The 17,781-nt window shown below is 32.1% G+C and overlaps 1 protein-coding gene across 1 annotated transcript in view; it reads left to right on the forward strand.

The window, feature by feature from the left end:
• Nucleotides 1–17,781, forward strand: part of LOC113402043 (5'-deoxynucleotidase HDDC2) — a 378,551-nt gene that overhangs the window by 231,252 nt on the left and 129,518 nt on the right. The window lies entirely within an intron of this gene.

The following is a 17,781-nucleotide window of genomic DNA, read 5'->3' on the forward strand; positions in this document are numbered from 1 at the left end:
CATTTCTCTGTCAAATTCGAACGATTCTACATGGTCATTATTATTATAATTATTATTATTATTATTAAATTTGGCTTAAAACGCTTAGTAAATGCAATAAAAGTAATATTTTTCATAAATAATAACAAGTAATACGTATGATAGCAAATAGTAGCTTTTAGTTAAATAAACTCTATTCCTTATTTAGATTCGCAGTTCATTTGCACACTAGTTAATCTATTTATAAATATATTTGTGATTACGTTCTAATAAGAAATATTCTTAGAATTGTTTTATTATTTAATTTAAAAAAAAATAATTATAAAAAATATTCTTAGAACTTTTTTACTTTTTATGTTGTTTAAAAAAATGGTTAATTGTATATTTTGCTGATGAACTATTTCTGATGTTTACATAATTAATTACCTATGTTCATCTTTAGTACGCTAATTTGTTTCAATAAATGTAAATTTTCATGTAATTTTAATGTAGATGTACATAGAACACACTATAGACGTATCGAACTAAACATTAATTAAAATAGATCAAGTTGAAGTAATTCAGTGATGTTTGTTACACCGAAATAGAGAAATCAAAATAAATTTGACTTTTATTTTACCACATTTTATTGAAAGGGACTTTCGAGCGCTAAATTTCTCGGAAGCGCTTCGAATTAATATTCATTTAAATCTATTGGTCGAAATCAAATGCTTGCACATTGCATTTGATTACAAAGCTTTAACTTTTTATTACTACAGATATTGTCTCGATTGTGTCGTGACTAGATATATATAATATATATAAAAGTACTTGAGCTCTTGGATTATTTTTTTAGCGTATTGGATAATTCTGATAAAAAAAAATTAACAACAGCAATTTCTTCAAACGATCTTTGACATTCGCCTGATCTCTCTTCAGTCACATCTGCTTACCGCCCTGTATTTTATAAGAATGAGGGAGTAGAGAGTGAGTCTTTGCTTGTATGCATATTTGTGTACAATAATATATCTCTCGCAGTGAACTAGTCTCCGTTGAGTATGGCCCCTGCGGCGCAATTGTTCGGGAGCACGTCATTATTAAAGAAAATCAATAATATTTAAGTGATTACAAAAAATAATTGTAATTAAAAATAAAAATAATAGTAATGTAATATTTGAATTGAAGTATTAGTAAATACTTCAATTCAAAATCTAATTGAATTATTTTTGATTTTGTTGTTGAATAACCGAATTAATTTTAATTATAACATAAAAGACAAAAGTATTATTTTATATAATTAAAATAATTAAGACAAGTCTTTCATATTAAATTCATTACGTGAATATAATCAAACAATTATTGAATACTACGACGATACTTATACACAAAGTAGTTAAGAGGTTCTCTGATAACTATGTCGGCGCTAGAAGTTTTATCGAACCGTTAAACTTTCATTTGAAATGTTCTTTTAGCTTTTAACTTCTGCTATCCTTTGTGGTTTCTAAGAACGAAATTTCTTTTTACGATACGAACAAAACTTGACGTTAAATTTTATTTCACAGCTGCTACTAGTATCATTCCGGAAGTTTTTTGTCTAGTTTGTGGCTGCAAAGGAAATCTACCAGATTTTCAAAGAAGTTTTAAATATTTACTGTATATAACTCTCTAATTCTCAAGGCAAGGCAATCTGGGTAAGAAGGTAGCAGTTATTTGTGGTCACGATGGCTCATAAATAGACATTACAAGAAATATAAGCTACTCTTAGCTGCGTCGTTAGACTAGTAGCTTGTTTATCGATCCCGTAGCCACTCCGATCTGTGCAGAGGACGGCTAGCGAAGTGGTTTTAATGTTTTCATTCCTCCGAGCCGGGAACCTTTCGAAGCCGTGAAGTGTAACTGATATGTTACCTCCCTGGACTGGCTGTGCCCTGGACTAAAACACGACATTATAAAAAAAACATTGACGTCGGAATGAAAAATGAGTGAGTGACTTAATAAAAATATCTAGCCTATAGAATTTAACAGCTTTTCCTTTTTTTTAGTTGATACATACAAAAAAAAACATATGTGCCGTGACGGCATGACGCTCTCTCTGTATATAATAATACTGTGAAGAATACATTTCTTTTTTTTTCCGTAATTTTCTTTAAATAACCGATTTCGTTTTTTCAGATCTGCCGGGATAATGGCGACCACGTGTTTTATTATATTAATAATTTATGTGTCAATACATAAAGATGCATATTAAGAGTTACGATTTTAATTGATAGGATTAAAACCGGTTTCCAAGCAACTTTGATTCAGTGAGACGTAATCCGCCCGTCCGCCCCACTACCTATCTCATTAGCCAGCCAATTTGTTCAAGGATCACTCAAAGACTTTAATCTTGCGGGTTAACAGTTGATCCTATCTACAGATATAGTCCGTATGCCATTATAAAAGTCGTCGAGTGCGAAATGATTGGGCGGTGTCACTATTACAGATTAACGAAAAGTTGCCGCAAATACTTTTCTTAACATTCTTAAATAATATGCATAACATTATTTATTGAAGATACTTTGAAATTAATTTTACTTAACATACTCACTAAATAAAAAATAAGACAACGCTATGCTAGAACATTTTAATATATTATTACATTGTATAAATTAAATAAATATAATCCTACCAGTTTGGAAAGTTTAAAATTACAATATTTATTTATAGCATCTTAAAACATTGTTAAACATCCGTAAGACTCGTTTTATAATTATAGTGTTACTATTGTTTTATTTTGTTTGATCCTTAATTAAAGCCTCACCTAGCTTTTCTTCTCGGGAAATATCTACTGAAACAAAAATATATATAGGTATATGCGAGTTTTTTACAGTTTTTACAGTACTACTAAAGATTCAGACCCGAAACTTGGATGGAAACTTCGATGGAATCATCACTTACCGAAAGTTTTACTTCCGCAGTATCCACGTGATATCAACTGATGTTGATATTACTCGATTAATATATTTTCCTCCAACGTTCTTACGGAAAATAAACACAGGTGTGCCGCATTATAATTTTGGAGCTCTTTCCAGGAATTTATTAACAAGATAAGAATACTTAGAGTTGCGTTACAGCATGCTTTCAACAATATTAAAGGTTCATTATAAGTGACAATCATTTTGTAAACATGAAAAGTAAAAACAGACCATCTCCAATCACCAAATTTCCTTCACAGTAAAGTAAATATAGTATCCCTTCTTCGACAATTTATATGCTTCTATATTAATATCCTGCTAATTCTTTTAGTTTTAACAAGAAATATAGGTTCAATGTTCAGTTAAATCTAAAAATATACAGAAATCAATAAAACATTGCTTAGTTCAATTAAACATAGAGTTTAATGAAATAATAAATGAACTAACAATTTAAATAAAATTCGTTACAATATTCGGTTTCAAAGTTATATTCCGATCAGTTAACTTACATTATATAATCACCAAGGCGAGGATGCATTAAGTTAAGGCAATATCGTAGAAGTCATTTGCATGTAAGAGCTGTCTGAAAAAGTTTTCTTGGCCTCCACTTCGCTTAGCGAGTAGCGAGCAGCGGGTAGCGGGTAGCGGGTAGCGGGCAGCGGGTAGCGGGCAACCGAGAGCCAAGTAAAGCGATCATTAATTAAAAGCTAAGTCTATCACAATTTCATACCGTTCCTCAGTAACAATATTATAACTTTGCATTCTTGATATTAAAATATTAACTTTCTAACTTTTATTAAAATACACTGATATTAAAAAAAAAATAAGCAAGATAAAAATATAACAATCAATCACAATTGTATCGACTTACTGATTGGGCTCATTTATCGCTGTGACTTAGTGGATTGAACATATAAGTTAACCAGAGTTTGCCAGTTCAAGCCCAGACGAACAGCTCCGCATGTTCTATTCTTAATTTGTTTTCATACTTTGTCTCGTGCTCGGCGCTAAAAAACATCGCGAGGTAATCTGTGTAAGCGGATTGAAAATCTATCACACGTGTATTCATGCATGCCGACGTCATGAACTAAGCTCCAAGCTTCTCAAAAGACTAGAAGCCAATAGTCTAAGTGAGATATTCACAGATTGTGATTTTAGAATGTATATTCAGTAACTGATATCACATTATTAATTAACTAGATGTTACCCGCGGCTTCGCTCGCGTAGAATATGGATATATTTACAAATTAACTTAAAATATTACGTTAATGTAATACATCATTGTATACCACATTGGTGTGTATTTCAGCCCTTAGGGTAGAATATCCAGAAACGCTTAAATGCGAATCAACTCATTTTAATTGGTAGCCCAAAAATAAAATTTCGAGCTTCTAACTTCAAAATGACGGACTTCCAGACTAACCTGTATACGAAATGTCAACACCTATTTTTCCCTTTAGACATAAAATATCAAGAAACGCTTAAATACGTATCTACTCATTTTTAATCAGTAGCCCAAAAATAAAGATTCATGATTCTAACTTAAAAAATGACGGTCTTCCAGACTATCCTCTATAAGAAATGTCAACCCCTATTAACCCCTTAGAGGTAGAATATCTAGAAACACTTAAATACGTATTAATTCATTTTTAATCAGTATCCAAAAATAGAGTTTAAATTTTTTAGCTTAAAAAATGACGACTTCCATAAAACCTTCAACCCTTATTTCGCCCCCTTAGTGGTAGAATATCAAAAACACTTAAATACGTATTTATTCATTTTTAATCAGTATCCCAAAAATAAACTTTCATGTTTCTATCTGACACACTATCGTAAACACTAAACACATCCAAGGAAAGCTCGCTATACTCGTATACAATGAAAACAGATACAAGTCTGCACAAAACTTCGTTTTGTCTGCCAACTCTGCTACTTTGTGCTCTGCCAAATAATTCTAATGTTTGTACACAAAGTAATACCCAGACTAGTTAGTTACTTGATACAAAAGTACAACGTTCTGACGTAAAGTTTCGTAAGTAACATCCGTATATTTAGTACATCCGTAAGTGTTATGGTATAGTATTATCTATTCTAATATTATAAATGCGAAATTAACTCTGCCTGTTATCTTTTCACGCTTAAAACGCTTAACCGATGAAAATTATTATGGAGTTAATTTAGAGTCCCAGTTGGTACCGGTCAAAGACATGGGCTATTTTAATTTGGTATTTATAAATAAATATAGTAAAGCGCAAAAAAAATCTCGACCAGAAATGCAAGGTTTTTGTTTAAGTATTTATTATAAAAATGATACATTCTTTGTTAAGGTTCAAAAATATCAAAATTGTTAACCGTAAGAATGATCCGCATGCGTGCAAAATGGTCGTTTAATGGGTCCTTAACGACATTAAGAAAATGTTGTAACACTTGTTCCGCCGAATTAGTTTACAAGAGTTAGCAAGAGACAGGCCAGTCATAATTAAGTTTTCAATGGAGCTGAAACGTGGTTTCAGTGCAAACAGCGGCCGACAAACTTGCAGTCACAAGTCTGGAGCACTCCGCTCTACCACGAGCAAGATTTCACCTAATTTAATATGCAGTAAACTGCTCAACCACATTCTGTATATTTTAACCTTTACCGCTTATATAATAAAAGATTAAACATTAATTTTATCTGTAAACTGATTATTTACTATTACTAAAATTCTTATGAAATAGCTTATAGACAGTATATTTATCTTTATAAGAAAAATAAATAATATTATTTTGTACAAAAGGCAATAGTCAATAAATACTGCTGTGCTAAATTAATATGTAGAGCAATCTTAAATCAATAATATATGTGATTACTCTTACCTAAATATTTTCAATAATGTGTGCATAAAAATGAAAAAAATTAAACCGTTTATGATGAAACTTTAGTAAGTTTTTTTGCGTACACAAGAAGGTCCAAAAAAACAACATTTATTTTTATATTTATCTCGAATATATTTTTTATATAGATACTCAATAAGTACGAATCCAGGGCGGGTAACCAGTACGGGCTATAGATATAATAAATTAAGGTGCTTTTTATTACTGTAAAATAAAAATGATTTATATATAAGTAATGCATTAAACACAATGACGAAACTTTGTAATTCGTAGGACATTCACAGCCATTAACATTTAGTTATTGTTACATTGTTAGCCAGTTGAAATTCATTTAAATATATTGGTGTGGATGTTTACAAATTCCTACGATCCCACAACAAGAAACAATGTAACTTAGAATGTAGTTAGAACTGAATTAATTAAGAGACAACTCGTATTTTATTCAGTACTGTACAGTTTGTTGCCCCGAATTTACTGTGGGTGTTTGTAACAATAACATTCAAAGGTATTGTTTCCACCAGGCAACATTTCTCGTGTAATGTCTTGAGACAACTCTAAAACGCACCTGTGAGTACTCCGCACCATCTATTGTTCGATACGCCATTACGGTGTTTCCTCCACTGAGTGCCGGAGGGTACGCAACAAAGGTATATCAGAACGCCTTGAATACTTACTAAGTGCAATATTTTTACACGACTGTATATCCAATGCTATGAAAATGAGATATTTAAAAAATATTCAATTATGAGAAGTCTGCCGAGTACCGTAAGCAGCTGATATTACTTTCTTCCACATTTTCCGAGTATTCGCCATGATCTACTTGTTACTTTAATCTAGATTCAACGGTTTGTACGTAGACCAAGTAACATTTGACATTCGCAATCCTCGAATTAAAATAATTCTTCTAGCGAATGTTATCCGATGTTTCGTGACTGAATCCGTTCTCTTCCGATAGTTTCACATGAAATATTCTAACGTGACAACATTTAGGAGGTAAAAATATAAAAGCTGGTATTTCAATTGTAAAATATATGTATTGTATGTACCAATAATTTATTTGTAAAAGTAAATGTATAAAAACTGATATATAATTTAAAAAAGAGCAATAAATACAAAATATATTTGGTTCTCTCATTGTATTTGTTAAGATCTACATTGTTTCAATAAATCTGTGATATATACAGATTTCTAAAACAAAACCTGTTCTCTATATAAAAATACTAATTCAAAATAAATAAGGAATCCTTGACAAAGAACTTAAGATTCAAATTCAACCATTCATATATTCAAAAACGTAAAGGGAATGTACGTAATTTAAAAATAAATTCCAAAGTTTAGCTAACCGCTATAAAACCGCCAGTCAATGCACTTTCGTTTAAATTTATAATTGATTAGTTGCTTCGCTCTATGAGAAGTTGACTACTTAACAGTAAATCATTTAGCTTATTCCGCCGTTTTCACATGAGCTTGCAATCATTAGGCCGTCTCTTCCCAAGCCATTGGCGCAAATTTGTAAGCCCTGACATCCTTCGAAGTCCAAGCACATTATGCCAACTTCTTTTGCATGATAAGATTTTGATAAAATTCTTATTTATTTATACATATATAGCTATGTATAGTTTGTTACATATCCGTACTGTTTTTAGATAACTTTGTAGTTCAGTACGGTATTGTTAGGCTGACGGGCAAAAGGGCAATCTGATGGTAAGTGTATGAACACTTACCATCAGATTACAGATACGTCTATGAAGACGTTGTTGTCCCAAGGAGTACACACATAAACCAATCTGTCAAATTAGGCAAATAATTAATCTGTGTATCTGGCACGTCTAAATTAAATTTAAAGCGAGTATCTCAAGTACAATTTATTTATGCTATAAATAGAGAAAGTCTATACATCTGTTTGCTTGTTTGGCCTAATTTCATGTTTCAAAACATTAATTTTAACCGATCATTTTAGCTCGCGGATAAAACTTTAATGCACAAATATACGTATAGACTTTTTATGCCGCTTGGTGTGGGAATTTCTAATTAAACATCACACAAAGTTAGTTTATGAAGTTTACAATTTTATTACTAATATATGTAGTTAAATTGTTAGGTTAACTGGAGCATGTTCACGAGATTTATTATGAAAAGTGATAGGATCATGGGATGATATCAAAAATAATGAATTTGGAGATAACGGGTTCAAACTCGGGTTAGCTGTAATCACCGAGTGTTCATGTGTGTTAGTGCTTCATTCAAGTATAAAATTCATCTCGTGAATGTGAAGGAGTTGTAACTCCTAAATTAAACTAATGTCGCATATGTATGGAACCTTCAACCTTAAGAAGAGAGGAAGTCTTAACCCACCAGTAAGATATTCAAAAACGGTTAAAAAAAGTACACACACATATAATATATATATATCTATTCCTTATTCAACTATACACATATACTATACAATTAGAAGTCTTAGAATAAAATTGAAATAAAAAAAAAATATTTCTCTATTTGATTAATTTAACAATACCCCAAAGTAACTCGACGTAAAGTAAAATAACTGAAATGGTAGAATCCAATTATTTTGTTGATGGGATTCGAAGTGCACTCCGAATATTTGTTAAGCATATGACAATGTACGTGGATCATCTCCAACTAGGCTGGTTCGTCTGTATAACTTCTCACGTTCCAGTACAGAGGATTCGAAAAATATATGAAAATATTAATATATCATAATTAGAAATTACATACAATATATATGTAATTAAATTATGAACACGATTATAAAGCGTTCTCGTATGCATTTCTCACACGTAATAGTTGCATTGACTGATGATGGGATAAAAAAATAATTGATTAATTAAAAATAATATAACGTACATAATCACAATGTATACTCGTGTGTGTTTCGTTGTATAATAGATGAAAGGCCGAACCACAATGCATCAAAGGTAGGTTAGGTTAGTGATATTAATTACACGCACGTCAATACCATACTTGCAATTCCACCTCTATAACGTTGCTCCTTCTATGGCACCCATACCGCGTTCTTTGTCATTATTCAACGCGCTCTTGGACAATAACCCTCGGTGGGACCCTTTTATGAGAAGTGGTCTCTTGTAATATCGGAAATCTTCAAATATTCCGAGTGTTAATATAATATTATAATTTCATTTAATAAAAATTCCATTGTTAATGGAATTTTAGTCTATCTATATATATATATATATCTCTATTCTCGAGAAGAAGGTTTGATTGGAGCTTATTCCACGACGTTGTTTCAATGTGGATTGGCGATATGTTACACATTTTTATCTGAAAAGCAAGTTTCCTCTTGTTTGTTGATGACGATGAGGATCAATGAAAACAATTTAGGTACACGAAAAGTGGTGCTCACCGGGATTTGAACCCGCATTGAATCATCGGTAAAGATCTAGAAGTTTTCTATCCGTATTGCCAAAGGGTTTTTTTTTAAAAAAGTTCGATCGGACGAAAAAAAATGTAAAAATACAGAAAATATGAGTTAATATTTTAATAGCAAAGACGAAACGAGATGAGCTGAGATGGCCAATGTTTAGAACGCGTGCATCTTAACCGATGATTGCGGGTTCAAACCCAGGCAAGCACCACTGATTTTTCATGTGCTCAATTTGTGTTTATATTTCACCTTGTGCTCGGTAAAGGAAAATATCATGAGGAATATGCTCCAAACCTTCTTCTCAAAGAGAGGTTTTAGCCCAGCAGTGGGAAATTTACAGGCTGCTACTGTAAAGACGAAAATCGTTCGTTTCTATAATTGTTACTATTATGAAAAAAATCTAATTGTTAATGTTATACTGTAATATAAAATTATGATATTACGTTTAAAAGCTATGAATGCATTTAAATTCTAAATATTCCTAAATTTTCCTTTAAAAGTAGAAAAGAGAATTGTGTTTAACTTAGAGTCGTTAAACGTTATCACGAAGGCTCTGCATGTTGTTCTCCCTTCACCGAAGACTCCACAGATACTTATGCCTGCTTGCTGTAGATAAAGGCTTTCGCAGTGTTAAATACAGAATATTGCGAATTTACTGAACCATTTACATAAATGTGACGATTGGTTTATTGAAATCTTATTAAGAGAAAATCCATTTGCGATATTGTAACTGATCGTCACTTCAGTTTTAATTAAAATACTCTCGAAAGGATAACTCATTTCAATGACTAGAACATTGTTATATTTGTTTAATTGAAATTCTCTTTTATTTATTGTTTCAACTCATTGCATTCTGATATACAATTTTCCTAGAATTTAATCAATTAAAATTCGATTCATTTCGCTCTTCGACACAAGTAGTGGCCTTAGTACAACTGTCCTATTGTCCAAAATGCGAATGTCGTTTGATTTCTCTTTTGACATGCCGACACGCAATGTGTGAACGAATTTATCCGGCTTTCAAAATCAACTTCAATGCAGCCTTTCTCACAGTACTTACTGAAGCGTTAGAGACGATAGGAACTAAATAGAACGTTCACATACAATAGAAGTGATTGCTGCACCCGAAAGCAAATAGGTAGACTAGGGAGGTCTGACCTAATTGAAATAGTTGGGTTATGAATTCATTTCGGGCTAGATAGTGCTTCCGAATTCGGAAGTAGCTGTCGATATATTAAAATCAACCCTATCTGCGTACTTTAATAAAAATTTAGATTCCGAACAAAATATGACGTTATGTGTTCGTTTTCTTCTAACCAATGTTGGATTGAGATCTTTTCACATAACTTTTAAATATTATAGTTTATGAAAGAAATAGAAGCCTATGTGTAATAAAAAAAAATTGATCAACAATATATTTTTATTGATTTTAATTACCTTGTAATTTTGAAAAAGTATTTTAAACAAAACCCAAAAGTAATTTAAAGTAAAAACATTGAAAATGATTTGGACCCCACAAATGGAGTTTCTTTGTCAGAGGAAGGAAACGAGCCTCGCGAATGTTTGTCGGCGGTAAACAATGAGTCTGCAAATTGCGGCCAACAACTTCGTTTTGTTGATGCGAATCAAAACACTAACAAAATAGAGTCAGCAACAAAATCCTAATGTAAATTCCTAAGCACGTTTATTCAGTAATTAACATTTACATGAACGAAATTTAACTCTGTAATGTGCTTTTGAAACTCAGACGTGTTATATTAACAGTATTTTAATTACATTTAGAAATACATAAATTTAGTATTTTTGTAGGTGTACTTATATTGTATTTTAGATAAAAAGTTTTAAAAATATTGTTATAAATCTTTATTTTGATCATTCCTAAAACTAGCCAACTGTGATTTAAATAATTCGGCGTAGAAGCGTTTGTATAAACACTGGTAGACTATATTCGTTGATTATTCGGACAAAAAAGAGTTATAACCTTTCGATAAACTTAAATCTGTTGGTAACTTATTAATTTAGATTTAGAAAAAAATATATAAATTCTTAGATTGATTTAATATGATGATAATAGTAACGGAAGACATAAACAGTATCCATAGTCCCTGATATGACAAAAGGCTTTGATGCTGTTTCGCATAAAATATTAATAAATATGTGCCTTATATGTGATATCCTTGTAGCTTACAAGGATATCACATATAAGGCAAAGTTAGTGATAGCTTTAAAAGCTACTACCAATTTCGAGTCACTGGTCTGATTCTGTTTTGTTTTAACCTCATTTTTAACAAAATATACAACATCAGTTTGTAATCAAAGCAATAAAGTAATCACTTACTTTCGTTAAGTCAGTAAACTATGTCGACTTTGAAAGTCAAGTATAAGTCATGGGCACATGACGCACAGACATAAAATTTACTACCACGTACGTAGTTGTAGTACCTAAAGCAGTAAAAATAATTTCAAGCCATTGCCTATGGAGTAAACAACATGTTTATTAAGTAAGAAATGACCCTTGAACGCCGTTAACGATGTTTGATGTTGATGCAAATAAGGTGTTTTTCCCGAATTATTAACGTACTTATCCAAGTTATACAGATTTAGTGAACACACAATATAAATTAAAACAAAAAGGACTAATTGCTTTAAACTTTTTTAATGTTGATATGATTAATTTGTGAAATTATTTATTTTACATACCTCAAAATCAAAATCATAATATACTTTATTCAAGTAGGCTTTTACAAGCACTTTTAAATCGTCATTTAACAAACTATATTAAGTGAAGCTACCACTGGTTCGGAATACAGATTCTACCGAGAAGAACCAGCAAAAAACTCAGTAGTTACTCTTTTTCAACATTTAAAAATACGAAGTCATCTTAAATAAATACAATTACAAATATATATAATACATGCTGCCTGGAAGTCAACAAGTATTAGCTCCACGCTTTTTTATCATCTATACAATCTTATATTCAATAATATGCCTTCTTGAGCAATGTATTTTTTTACCAATGATTTGAATTTATGAAACGGCAAAGTTAAAAATATCTGCAAAATTTTACTATAGAAACGGATAACTTGGGGCAAGGTAATACCCAGGCAATAGGGCAAGTTCTAGCCGATGTAGGAAAAGGTTGTCAATTTTAAGATTGACCAGCCAACTACGCCGGACATATTATAGAGTACAATTGAGTGTGATTACAAATGTGTACTCATTACTCACTCTTACAATTTAAAGCAATGGAAAACCTAACACGATTGCAAAGAGTTCAGGCGTAGGACGGATTTACGTGCTCTTCGAGGCACGTTAGTGTAAATACTTCTAACTTCCAGACTCCAGGCTGTTACTGGGCATTTTTATCACTAGACGTAGGTCTAGTGCAGTGATTCCCAAAGTGGTCCAGGTGGACCCCCAGGGGTCCACGGGAGACTTGCTGGGGGTCTACGTAGGCGTGAATAAAAATTGGGGGTCCATAAGATGTTAATGGGAGTCCACGAAAATTTATCTGCTTTTGATAGTAAAGAGCAAAAATGTAAGCATAGTTTTTATAAGGGCCTACCTACATTGTTTTAAGTACCTAACTAAGCAGATAATATTTTAATAAGGCAAGCGACTGTTACTTGTCCAAACTTGTGTATTCGATATTACTTACAATTTCGTGTACAGACTTGCAAAGCGCTATCCGCCCGACAATGCTTAATGCTTGTTCAGACATGAACTTGATCACCACTATAAATACTTGATGCCAAAGGCAAACTCATTTATTTGTTTCCGGAATTTCGAAAAAAAGGTGTGAGAAAATTTATATCAGTGTTTGCTAGTGCCGGAGAAAAGTAAGTACCTACCTTTTTTTTGTTATAGTACTTAAGTATTTTGTTTACGTGTACTAGTCGGTTGATCACAACTGCTTGTATAGATAGGTAACTTAGTAACTTACAGATATTTTAATTGTCCTCTATCGATTTGAAGACAAACACAGCACGTCATATTCAATTGTTTTTTCACGAGAGAACCACTACCTCTCTAAATAGGCCGAATTTTTCTTGCAAATAACTACTCATTTTATAAAACAGTAATTTCACAATCATTTTAAATTGTTTTGAAGTTACTATTTTATCAAAACTATTCCTTTTCGGGAAGAGCGAGCGGTGCGCGGGCGACGGGAAAAGGGCGGGGCTTGAGCTTCGAAGCCAGTTTGTCACGTTTTAACGATGAAGCCGCAGACAAAAAATACGCAAATACACGGAGCGCGTGAACTCATTGATTTGATGAAATGTTAGTTATCGTTTTTATGGACAATTTTGGGATTTCGACTTTTATTTTTTCCTACACAAATATGATCAGTATTCGATACTGAGTACACCAATTTTTATTTGTACTATTAAAAATTAGTGGTAAATTAGGTACTTTAAAATTGATACCGTTTTGTGAAAACGTCTGTATTTGTCTTAGCGGTTTATTAGTTGGTCCCTTTACGAGCCGTAATTCTATTTCCGCGTGCTGACAAAGGCTGCGGTGTGATACCTATATTCAGAAAAAAAACTTGGTTACTAAAACATATTTTTTTTACAGGTAAGGTAACTGACACGAAACATGGCTACAGCAAAGAAAAAATGTCGACAATATAGTGTCGATTATTTTAAATATGGTTTTGTTCCATCAGAGGCAGACAAACAATTGCCCATGTGCATATTATGCAGCAAAGTTTTGAGCAATGACTCAATGAAACCATCAAAGCTCGAAGATCATCTAAAAAGGTGTCATACTGATAAAATAGGTAAAGATTTAAAATATTTTCAAACATTGCAGGAAAAATATGAAAAGAGACCCACCATGCACAGTAACTTCAACATGTTGAAGCGAACATCTCAAAGTAACGATGATGTCTTGCGAGCATATTACAATATCTCATTACTTATAGCAAAATCTGGAAAACCGCACACTATCGGAAAACAATTAATTTTACCCGCCGTTGAAGAGGTTTTAAAACTGTTTTGTACAAATCTCCATTTGACGTACTAAAAAGAATTCCATTAAGTAACAATACTGTACAAAGACGCATTGATGAAATGAGCTCTGATATCGAAAGTTTTTTGTGCAATCATCTGCAAAAAACTCATTTTTCTATACAACTGGACGAGTCAACGTTACCCGGTAATGAAGCATTATTATTGGCATATGTCCGATTTATTATGGTGGAAGAAATTTACGAAGAATTGCTATTTGCCAGAACTTTGGAGACTGACACTAAAGGCGAATCAATATTTAATGTCCTGAGTAATTTTTTTTACGGAAAAATCGATTTCATTTACAAACATTATTTCAGTGGCAACAGACGGAGCTCCTGCAATGGTCGGGCGATATCGTGGGTTTATTAGTCATCTCAAAAGAATTATACCAGGACTTACAGCTATTCATTGCGTAATCCATCGACAACATCTTGTGGCAAAACATTTAAGTGACAGGTTGAACCAATCTCTTCGTTTTGTAATAAAAGCTGTCAACAAAATCAGAAGCAATGCATTGAATACGCGTTTATTTGCTCAATTGTGCGACGAAAATGATGAAGACTTCCAACGACTGCTCTTACATACTGAAGTACGCTGGTTGTCGAAAGGTGCATGCTTAACGAGATTTTACTCTGTTTTCGATTCCCTATTAGAATTCCTAGAAAGTACAGATCTAGATTTAAAAGAAAAATTGATCAAATTCAAAGCAGACATTGCGTATTTGACAGATTTGTTTAAAAAATTTAATGATATTAACTTGCAGTTACAAGGTGATAGCCTGAATTTAATAAAAACAAAGGGGATAATTTCGGCTTTTCTTGGGAAATTGAAATTTATGAAGCAAAACATTAGTCGGCGCGAATTCTCTCAATTTCCAAACTTGTCGCAGGTAGAATGTATTGATGAGGATATCCATACCTACAGTCAACAATTTAATGCCCTGCATGATGACTTCAAAATCAGGTTTGAAGATATGCTGACGATGGATATACCATCATGGATCATAAATCCATTTGATGAAACGGAAGTGGCCAATGTTGTATTACAGGAGGAGCTGCTCGAGCTAAGCACCAATGAGGAGCTGAAGGTGAAATTTAGAAAAGGCTACCAAATATTTTGGCTGCAAGCAGAAATATATTATACTGAAATTCAATATAACATTTATAATGCTATAAAATGATTGTCAATTAAATGATTTTACTAACTCTTTCATTGATTTCTGACGAAGATCAATTAATTTCCAGTTATGATTACTTATTAGTCTACAAATTATATCTTAAGTGTGTTTCTTGTATTTTGATAGTTTTAGGGAGCAATGACACACGTATATAAAAGTATATGTATTCGCTCTAAATGACGATGACAACTAATCAAACAAATATATATTAAAAAATTTGGTATTTTGATTACAAAATCATCAGTAACAGTCTATACATCGCTCAGCGCTGAACAAAGGTTTTCTGTCTCCCTGAGGCGAAGGTCTGGAGCTTATTCCACCACACTGCTCTAATGTGGGTTAATGGAAACACATTTGATAGAATTTGATCAGACACGTACAAACTTTCTCACGATACTTTTCATCAGCACTGAGTAAAATATGAACAAATAAAAATAATTCGGTGGTGCTTTTGTGGTGATTCTACTTTCAAACAGCAATGTTTGGTTAAAATTTAAGAGATTAAAAAAACAACAGCAATTTGATAAAATCACAATCAATCAAGTTCAAAATATTTTTTTATTCAAGTAGGCGTAGTACGTTTGAATTGTCATATGTATCGAATCAAATGTAAAGCTACTACCTGAAGAATCGCCAAGAAACTCAGTAGTTACTCTTGTCCATAATTTGAATTACAGAGTGTGTCAGTAAAGTACAATGTGTATGTCCTGCCAAGAAATCAATAAATACGAAGACCACGCTTTTTTATCTTTAGTATAATCTTGTATTGAGTAATATACCTTATTTATCATATGACATGAGCTTTAAGTTTTTTAACAGGCCAAGTTGAGGGATATTGATAATAATTGTATAGAGGACGTATAATAGCACGCTGCTGTACTCGCATATAGTTTTACCAATTAATGCAGTTAGTGACTCTCTAGTTGTCAGGACTTGTCTCGTATTAGTTTAACTTTATACAATTTCCGCCGCGAGGAAATCCAATTAGCAATATCATCCGGTCACAAGCATAACGGGCACTACGCCTCTAATACAGTTAACATACTACAAATTGATGTAAATTTACTTAATTCCATAAAATCCGAAGTGATTTTAATGGCGCTATAAATACACGTTATTTTTATAGCGTTTTCATTTTTAGAAACGCGTCGTTCGTATTCTATGCAGTTTAGGGTTCAATTAATCTAACCGAAATTTATAAATATAAAAAAACGAATATATTTAGAACAGCTCGATCGACACCAAGGTCATCAGTGATCTGATTAAGGTTTGAACCCTATGGAACGCAATGTTGCGGATATCAATTGATTCATTCGTTCCTAAAATATCGTACCTACGACAAAAACTTATTTACCCACACACATAAATCATGCGCATGGTCGGACGTCAAGTTGTAAATAGTCACAGTGGCTTCTTTGGTCCTCAGTCGAGAACTCGATAGTAGCTTCAAAATTAACGTACAACTCAAAACTTATAAATAATATTTAAATATTTCCAATATTATATTATATATTCAATAAAGTAAAAATTATATAACTTTATTAATTTTGCAAGGTTGGAATAATATATAAATTTGAACTTAATAAAAGTTTTATAATATGAACACTGCGATTTGATGCCACGAACACGGATACTTTTTACGAATGTTTTCGTGCGATTTTTATAAAAAAAATATAAGTAAATAAGAATTCTGTGAATTAAATTACACTGCTTTACATTTCTGTTCTTTTAATAATCTTTTAATAAACTTAAAAATAACTAGGAATCAGCTGTTAAATATATTTTTGACGAATTAAATTAAATATATTTTTGTGAAGCGTCTAAAGTTCGCTTACGCTTAGGTATACGCTTTTACGTGTTCTCCAAACAAAAATTATGTTTCGCTTGACAATTTCCTACGAGTAGGTATTTGTGATAAGTGTGGAAATAGCATAAGAAAACAACTGCGCAGATCTATGTCCTTAGAAATTATTTTACCGGTTAACTTGACCTGCCATCGAGACGCATCTAACTCAATTAAAGGATACGCTAAAAATACTACTTATCGGTTTATACGACACATACTGTTTATTATACGTGTTTATTGTGTTATTCCGAAACAATAGGACAATAAGCTTATCCTTTTCATTCAAAAAATGTTAAGCCTGAAATATATCACGCTATTATCGCAATAATATCGTGTATTCTTACTTTTATACATATTTTTTCGTATTCCATGTGTTTCGATTAAATACAAAAAATATATATATTATATTACTTTCGAAACGTGTTCGGTTTTACTTATACAGAAACGAATTAATAGGAACACGAGTCTCATATAAAATTCCTTTCAAAAATCTTCTCACGAAAGTCTTTAGATATAAATATATTTCTTTTAATTTCACCGTGCGACGCTTCAGC

This window comes from Vanessa tameamea, chromosome 2, assembly GCF_037043105.1.
Source record: "Vanessa tameamea isolate UH-Manoa-2023 chromosome 2, ilVanTame1 primary haplotype, whole genome shotgun sequence".
NCBI lineage: Eukaryota > Metazoa > Arthropoda > Insecta > Lepidoptera > Nymphalidae > Vanessa > Vanessa tameamea.